This window comes from Miscanthus floridulus, chromosome 14 (genome assembly GCF_019320115.1).
Source record: "Miscanthus floridulus cultivar M001 chromosome 14, ASM1932011v1, whole genome shotgun sequence".
Lineage (NCBI taxonomy): Eukaryota > Viridiplantae > Streptophyta > Magnoliopsida > Poales > Poaceae > Miscanthus > Miscanthus floridulus.
Window position 1 is genome coordinate 34,612,635 of NC_089593.1, and position 9,279 is coordinate 34,621,913.

A 9,279-nucleotide genomic window follows, 5' to 3' on the forward strand; every position below is an offset into this window, starting at 1 on the left:
ACGCCAAGCCAGCAAAGGAAAAAGGGCGAGCCCACGTCATCCCCCGGCGTCCACGCGGCGCCCGGCGCGCGCTTCCGTGCACGGCGCAGCCGCTTTCGGGAGCGGGCCGGGGGATCACTTGATGCTCAGCCATCCGGCGCCGCACAGCTGGCGGACGCCACGTCGGAGGATGCATGCGTGCCGGCTGCTGGTCGTTTGAACGTGTGACGCTGGTTTCACGTCCCAGTGTCGAAGACTGCCCACCTCAGTTTTATAGGACTAGATTGATGATTGAAATAATCTCTCTCCGAGCAGGTATAATAAGAGGATGCAAACTGGCTGAATGCTGAGGTGAAGGAGAAATGGAAGAAGAGAGAGGAGAAGTGGACTATAAGCTTACAGCCGGCTTAGACACAACAACTAAGAAACTATGTAAGAGAGACAAGTAATCCATATATTAATATTGAAGATATAACTATTATATGGATGGGCTGTATTGTTAAGCTCGCTCTCAATGCACAGTTTCATATCACGGTTTCATAGACTAGTTGTAGCAGTTAATCCTTGCACTATGTTACGATGAAATGTGCCATGTAAAATATGTGGCTATTTGAAACCGTACGTAAACAAAACTATACCTTCCAAGTCTTCCATTTTACAAGGACAGGAGAACATGATGTCAATTGAGGCTTCTTTGTGGATAAAATTAATGTAAAATTTATTTAGATAGTCAATAAGCAATTGTTTATATGTAAAACATAATTCATTCCATGCAAGATTAATATATATTACTGTAAGTAAAGATGGCAACTAAGAATATTAAATGCTTCATATTCGTCTTCATGATAATAAAGTAACCATTAACTCTTCTATGAGTTTACATAATCCACTTAACTCAACCGGAATTAAAATTAAAGCACTACCACCACTACTATCAATATTTTAGGATATAAAATTCAAAAGAAACAAATCTATAAGCACATGATTTAAGTTTTTCTTCAAGAGAAACTTTAAATGTTCTAATCTCTATCTTTACATGTCTTAGCTTCAATGCTTGACATTTAGCAGCTTCATGCTTGCTAGAACCTTCTAGGAGCATAATATATGCAAGTCACATATCCTGATTTATATAGGGCTATCTAAAAATTCTGACTTAATTTCCAATATTTCTAACATTATGAGGATATCTTATAGAATTTATCATGCAGTGAGTCCCATAAGACCTTTATAATTTAGCTTGGTCATACTCATTCTTTGAGAGTATTATTAGGAATTACAATGCTTAAGATGGTCCACTCCACTTTAGTGGCAGTAGAATATTCTACTAGGATTTAACAATGACCATGCTATATAATTATGCCATTCAGGGCAAGTCTAGTATATTCCTTTTTCATGAAGGTATGCATATATTATAACTAAATCATGTGCATATAGGTTTACTGTGTGTAAACAAGTAGCAATGTGCAAAAAGATAGTGGATGGTTATGCAAATTATTCTTATAAAATTTCAAAATTAATACCATACATTCGTTCATCCTAAAAATTCATTATGCTAGGAAAAACAAATATGAGCATATCAAAGATGATAAGTCTAAGTCTGCAGGAATTAGAGTGCTCATAAACCTTATACCATGTTTCTAGTGTAATTATTCAAGTTTTTATTCTTACAATTACATGGTATAAAATTCATAACGGGGTTGCACTAGCATTTTTCAGAATTAAATTCACAGTATAGATTTTTTTCAGAATTAATTCTACCATGTAATTCAGAAAAAGCTAGAAAATGACAACTAAATTGTAGATTTAATGTTGTATACAAACTCTTACACATGCGGGTATAAGAAATATAATAAATATGCATAAACAGAAGGTCTAGGGTCAATTATTCCGAAAACTGCGTTAAAAACTGAAATTTCCGATAAGTTTCATTCAAAACACCCGAATTTCATAATTTCCAGAAAGTATAGGACGTATTCAGCAAGAATATAGTGTAAATCTTCTGGATTCACACTACTACACAAACTTTACTGGAGGCGGGCGTTTTCGGTTTTCCACGGTGGGCAAAGCCGTCCGCCGCGGCCTAGAGGCCACAGTAAATCGTGGCTTAATCGCGGCGGGCGGCCTTGCCCGCCGCGGTTAACCGATTTACCGCGGCGGGCGGTGTAACGTGCCCGCCGTGGTTAATCGTTTAAAAAAACAAAAAAAAACCAGGAACCTGCCGGTGAGCCCATTCTCGAGCCCATCGACGAGCCCGTCCCAGCCCAATACTGGAGCCACCGCACCTCGCTGGATCCGCCGCCGGGGTCTCCTCCTCGCCGGATCCGCCGCCAGATCTGCGCCGACGCCGCAGGTTGGGGCCGTCTTGCCATGGATCCATGCCGCCGCCGTGTGGATCCACGTCGCGGGAGCAAGGAGTCGACACGGCCGGCCTGGATCCACGCATCCACCCTGGATCCGCTGTCGTGTCGATCCACGTCGCAGGGAGTCGACGCGGCCGCCTGGATCCGCCGCCGCGTGCCCGTCCCTGCGCCACGCAGCACCTCGCCTATGAGAGCGAGAGATGAGGGAGGACTGAGAGGAGAGAGAGGGTGGGAGAGAGAGGGAGAGACAAACCGGGCGCCCTGGATCCACCGCAGACGCCGAGCGCGCCTCGCCGCCGCCCTGCCTCGCCTCACCTCGCCGAGCGCCGCCACCCTGCCTCGCCTCGCCTCACCGAGCGCCGCCGCGCACGCCTTGCCGAGCCGAGCGCCGCCAGGGAGAGGAGGGGAGGGGGCACGTCGCCGGGGAGAGAGGAGCGGAGCGAGGAGGGCTGCCGGGAGGAGTGTAGGGTAGGGGAGAGAGAGTGGTGCGGCGCGAGAGAGGAGGGGTAGGGCAGGGGCGAGGGAGAGAAGTGTGGTGCAGCGCTGAGGACTCGCAGTGAAACCCTAGGCTCTTGTATATATACGTGACCTCGGAATTGGACCGTATCTGGGCTCTAGATCGGGCCGTATTTACTGCGGCGAGCCTTATAAAATGCCCGCCACGGTAAATCGATTTACCGTGGCGGGCACCTTAAGATGTCCGCCACGGTAAATATGGTATTTTCCGTGGCGGACATCTTAAGGTGCCCGCCACGGTAAATCGATTTACCGTGGTGGGCAAAAGTGCCCGTTGCGGTAAATAAAGAATACCCGCCGCGGTAAATCGTGGGATTTACCGCAGCGGGCAAAAATAGGTGTCCGTCACGGAGTGCAAAAGTGCAACGCTGCGCAAAATCGTTTATGTAGTAGTGTCAGGGGCTTACTAAAAACTTCAAATTAATAAAGTCCTTTCTTATTTTTTTTCCTTGGATTTTTCTAGCCGGACGCATCTGCTGAGCGCCCGGCGGGGCAAACGGCATGCGGGCCGAGGCCAAGTGTATGTGGGCAACGCTCTCGTTGAGCATAGTGTTGCGGCAGCTTCGAGCTGGTGTAATGTGCAGGTGACAAATGACGTGCGGCAGATGGGCTACTATTAGCAGCGAGCCGTCGGCAAACCGGCGTATGGCATTGGCATCAACTCCTTGCGACATGCATGCCGCGCGGGGCGGCGGCCGTGTGTACCATGTTGTATGCGAGTGGAACGCGACCATGGCGTTCAAGCCAACAAACGTGTATGCCAATAGTGCTGATTGCGGCATGCGGGCCGCAAACATCAGCGGCGAGCCAGACCGATTTCGGGGATGGTAGTGTGCATGTCACAGCAGCTTCGAGCTGATAGTATACGTTGCTCGTTAGTCCATGATGCTAAGCCAATGTCGTGGACGTCACACGTGCAGGCGCGGACGTGTGCTAAATGGCGTTTAGCACTTTTACATGTGCATGCAAGCACTGAACGGGAAGGAGGCCACGTGCTAGTATCGTGCCAAGAGACTGCATGCTCTTTTTGTTGTTTTTTGAACCCTAGATGCAATTATCCGTAGATGCAATTACTTTTACATATTTATGCACATACTTCATATACATGTATCTACTACGTGTAGAAATGATTAGTGCAAAAATATTAGCCTGACTCGATGGTCGGGACAGGTGTAATCTGCAAGATGTGATTCTTTTCATACCCGATAGAGGATGCCAACTTGATCTACCTCACTTGTCGCGTAAGGCAGTGGTCAGTAGATACATACCACGTAGGGCGTTTGGCATTGTCATATATCTGCCTGCTTGATGCCGACGGTGCATGTCGACGCAGTGCAGATTAGTTGCAAGAAGAGGTACGTAGCAGATCCGTTCCGCTAACAACGTCAGGTATCGACGTCATCGAAGTAGTCGCCGTGAGACATTGGCACAAGCATCGGGGTCGAAGGTTGGCGGCAAATTCAACGGCGGCTTTTCGTGCTGATAACGTGTTATAAAACATATTGTCAGCGGTTAGGACCTTTCCCTCTCCGTCTCTCATGATCAACACAGTAAATGAAAATAGAGAACAAATAGATACAAGATAGGGATACTATTATTTATTTATCTGAATATTAATAATTACAACATAGAGCTTCTACGTGTATATATATAGTACCGTCAAGGCCTAAGAGTTTGGTAAGAGCTTATATACAAACGGACTAGAATTATGATTCATTTTTCTCCATTCCTTCTAGGATAGAGTCCGTATGAGTGTTAATTTTGTTAACTTTGGCAAGTATTTAGAAAGTATATTAACGTCAATATACAATACTAAGAAAATGCACTACGAAGGTAGTGTATCACATGGCGGGTCTAATGAAGTTGTTGATGTTAGATGAATTTTTCTAGAAAACTGGTCAAGGAAGATAGAAAAACATTGATTATACACAAGACGAAAATGACCCAGCAGGAAGACATTAACCAAGAGGTACCATTAATTAAAAAAAAATCCTTTCGTGTAGCACTAATAATAGTAACAATTTGAATGCTAATCGATTTTAAAATCAATTGTGGTATCCCCACTTTCGCATGCAACTTTAGATTTGAAGGGCATTGTAACAAAAAGGCTGTCCCGTTCCCTGTTCCCTGTTCGCAACTACCAAGTCATAAAATGTTGTACACGACCATGCATGACGTGCTAGTGAGCGGTGTACACGGTGTATGAGCGAGCACAGCTCGCCGCTCCTTGTCTTTTTTTAGGGAAGTATAGCTGGGGCAGGGAGTGCTCACCACTAACCGTGCAACAAATATGTGTGCCACATGGGCGGAGCTATATTCAAAGTGCTGGGTGCCGCCGCACCCACGGAAAATTTAAAACACGGTAGAAAGAAACAAATTTTCACCATATTTGCACCCATATGTCATATATCATTGCACCCACAAGACAAGGTGCACCATCTCGTATTTACTCTAGCTCCGCCCCCGGTGCCACGTACGTAATCGATGAAGCTGCAAAGTGTGATGCACAAGCGATGCTCTTTCCCTACGAGCACTGTACGTACGTGCCGAAAGAGACGTGACAAAAGTTTACTCTTTTACACTTGTCTAGCTAGCTACAGCGGCGCGACGTTGTGGATATGATGCATATGCATGGCACACGACACCCACGTTTATCCCCGCAACAAACAAACCGTGTGGGCGCGAGCGTACGCAGCGCTGCTGCCTAAGGATGGCAATGGGTAAATCCTCATCGGGTATGGTCACCTCAGACCCATCCCTGCCATAAAAATTTGGTACCGCCAGAATACCCATACCCATCATGGGTGAGGAATTTTCCCCAGACCCATACCTGGCCGGGTAAATCATACCCGCCGGGTCACCCGTACCCGCCAATAATTTATTCACGCACATGAAAATCAACAATTCAACAGGAACCACCACTAACCAGATCATATAAAATTAGACAAATGCAAACAACAGTTTCTGTTTTTCACCACCAGACAACAAACAAATGCAAACAACAGTTTCTGTTTTTCACGACAGACTGAGATGAGTAGCAAATTAGCAATGGCAATATGCCATGTTCAGATATCAGAATTTATAGAGCAAGACATGTTCTAAGGGGAAGCATCAATTACAAAGTACAATAGCAATTACACAGCCAGCTGGAGCAAGTATACATGCAGTTCAAGTGAATAAGTGATGAACTTGCAACCACCAGTAACCATGCCTATAAACTTGCTTTGCTCAAAGTTCAAGTTCCTGTAGACCCTCTTGAATGTCTTGGAGGCAAGACGAGAAGGTGGCAGCTTCTTTTTCCTTGTTGTCAACTAAAAAGAAAAACCAGCAATTAGATAAAATCAAAGTAAAGAGAATCAAACTACAAAAGAAGAGAATGGACATACTTTTGTACTTGTTCCGCAACCAATCTTGTGAGCACATAAGAGCCTCTATCATTTTTGAAGTCAGCCTACTGCGATGCTCACTAAGTACTCTCCCACTAGTGCTGAATGCTGATTCAGATGCTACTGTAGTGATAGGAATTGCATAAATATCCTTTGCTATCCTTCTCAAGGTTGGATAACGTACTCCAGCCACCTTCCACCAATCCAGCACCTTGAAACCCTTAGTTTCCAGAGATACCAGTTCATCTTCTAAGTAGCGATCTAGTTCTGATTTGAATCGCACAGCAGATGGCCTTGTACTAGCAACTCTTGCACTAAATGAAGATAAGAACTCCATGTCTCCAGTTGGTGCAGCCGCTGATGATTCGCTATTGTCACAGTCTTCTTCCACATGGTATTCAATCATCAATTCAGTTAACAGATCTATGATTTCAGCAGCCTTATCCTCACAAATGTAACCAGTTGTACCAGTTAGCCACTCAAAACACATCAGTAAGCTCAATTTTTTGAGACGAGGATCTAGAAGTGTTGCAATACCCATCAGTCCTTGGATGTCCGACCAATATTTGTCAAATTTAGCTATCATGCTAACAGACATCTCTTCAATCTTTGTACTACCACAAGTTGACCACTGTCTGATTTTCTTCCTAATCTCACAAATTTTTATGAAGTATATGTTGGCAGTAACATATTCAGTTCCAGAAAACAACAAAGTTATGTCATTGAACACTCGAAGCCGTTCTACAACATCAGCAGCAAAGTTCCATTCCTCCTCACTAGGCAAACATGTATATTGCTTATCAACACGACTTGCTCTAATGAAAACAACTTTATAGGGGACTGCAACACTAAGCATCTTAAATGTTGAATTCCATCTAGTCTTGCAGTCAAGGTTTATCTTATGATCCAAACTAACCTTAACAAACTTAGCTATCTCCTCAAACTTCTCTATCCTTTTTGGTGTTGCTGTCCAATAAGCCACACTTTCACAGATATTCTCAATAGCAGTTTTAATATGTTCTAGACCATCCTTAACAATCAGATTGAGAATATGAGCACAACAACGCATGTGTAGTAGTTTCCCTTCATTTATAAGCTTACTTTTTCCAATCTTCCTCACCAGATAAGGGATGGCCGCATCGTTAGTTGTGCAGTTGTCAAGGGTAATTGTGGATATCTTCTCATCAAGGTTCCAATCAACCAAGGACTCATATAGTTCTTCACCAATCACTTCAGATGTGTGAGGGGCTGGTACATAGATGAACCTGTACATGTAACAACGTATGTAATCAGATTTCAGATTCCTGTCACTTTGCTCCATATTATCAGTCTATACAACAACTGGGACAGCAACATTCTACATAGATTAGATAGTACAATGTACATAGATCAGATAGTACAATGTTCAACATATCAATCTTAAGCTACATTCTAGTTGTCTTGCAAAATAAACTCAGAAGAGCGAAGCTGCAGTGCTACAAATGTAAGAAATAGAAGTCATGTAACTATCCTAACAATGCCTCCATGTTTTCGCAGCTAAATCTAATTATTTCTCCCTTATTGTCAATAGTTAATTGTACTTGCTCACATATTTCAATTTCAGTAGATGGCTTGAGTCCTAAATCATGTCGACTACCAAAATGATGCAATCATGCAGTTATTAACAAGGTGAAAAATATCCTTATATTGGAATCCAATGAGCTGGCATAGATGTGCTACAGACCACATGAGCCATACTCATATACGAACCTTTTGTTACATGGAAGCTAAAAGACAGGCAACTTACCTCATATGGAGGCATTTTTATGTGAGAGTTATATTCTGGAGTTTTGACAATCATGTAAAAAATTTATCAGGCATAACAAACATGGCATGCAGGACATGGGAAACAAGCAATATGTAACTAACTGAATGGCATGCAGGACATGGCTTACATATGGGCATATGGCAATAGCAGATTCAGTAACTCATAACTCATGTTGCTATGTTTAAATTAGAAGAAGCATATAGTCATAATAAATACAATCTGCCACTAGCACTATTACTCTTGGGTTTACTTACATCAGTGGCTGCAGCAACTTGCAGCTAGTACCAGTAGGCCGAGTATTAGTCAGTGCTCCACCTCCACCCGAAGATGTGGCTGCAGAAGAGGGGCGGCGGCCGGAACGAGCAGCAGCAGCACCTTCCCGAGATGAAGCCGGAGAAAGAGGGGGTCGGCCGGTCCTTTTCTTCTCCTTGGTGGTGGTGTTCTTGGGCTTGGATGTAGGAGCGGTGCCGTTCCCGTTCTTGGGCTTGGATGCAGGAGTACTGCCGGCGCCGGCGCCTGTCGACGAAATATGGTCGGCAGTCTACCTAGGGGTATGCCCAAGGTAGTAGATTATCGGCAGACAGATGCGCAAGCCCTAAAACAAGACGGTGACGCAAGACAGACATGAGGTTTTATCCAGGTTCGGCCGCCAAGAAGGCGTAATACCTACGTCCTGCGTCTGATTTGTATTGCTGTATATCAATGAGAGATGTTTTTAGAGGGGTCCCCTGCCCGCCTTATATAGTCTGGGGGCAGGGTTACAGATCTGAAAACTAATCCTAGTCAGTTACAATTGCCATATGTGGCCGGATAAGGATTCCTATTCTAACCGACCAAGATCCTGCTTGTTCACCAAATCCGTATTGATTCCTTGTGCGGGACTCCGATCAGGTTAACTGGGCCGCACGTCGTCTTTCGGGTGAACTGAACCCATCGATCCGGGCCAGCCCAAGCTTAGCCGTAAGGGTATAGGGGTTAATACCCCCACAGCTAGTCCCCGAGCATCATGCATTATACTGCGACACGCCATTTTGACCTTCTCCGACAAGTGAGGCTTGAACCCTTGATGCCTCCGACCACCGTCATCACCGGAGAAGTAGGTTGTCCGAAGAATGTATGGTGCTCTTAAGAAAAAAGAAAAAGAGAAAGATTTCTTGTCCTGAGAAGTGTGCCCACTTGTATTTCTGAAAAGAAATGTAAGTGATCTTGAAGCTTAGCGTCCTTGAACATC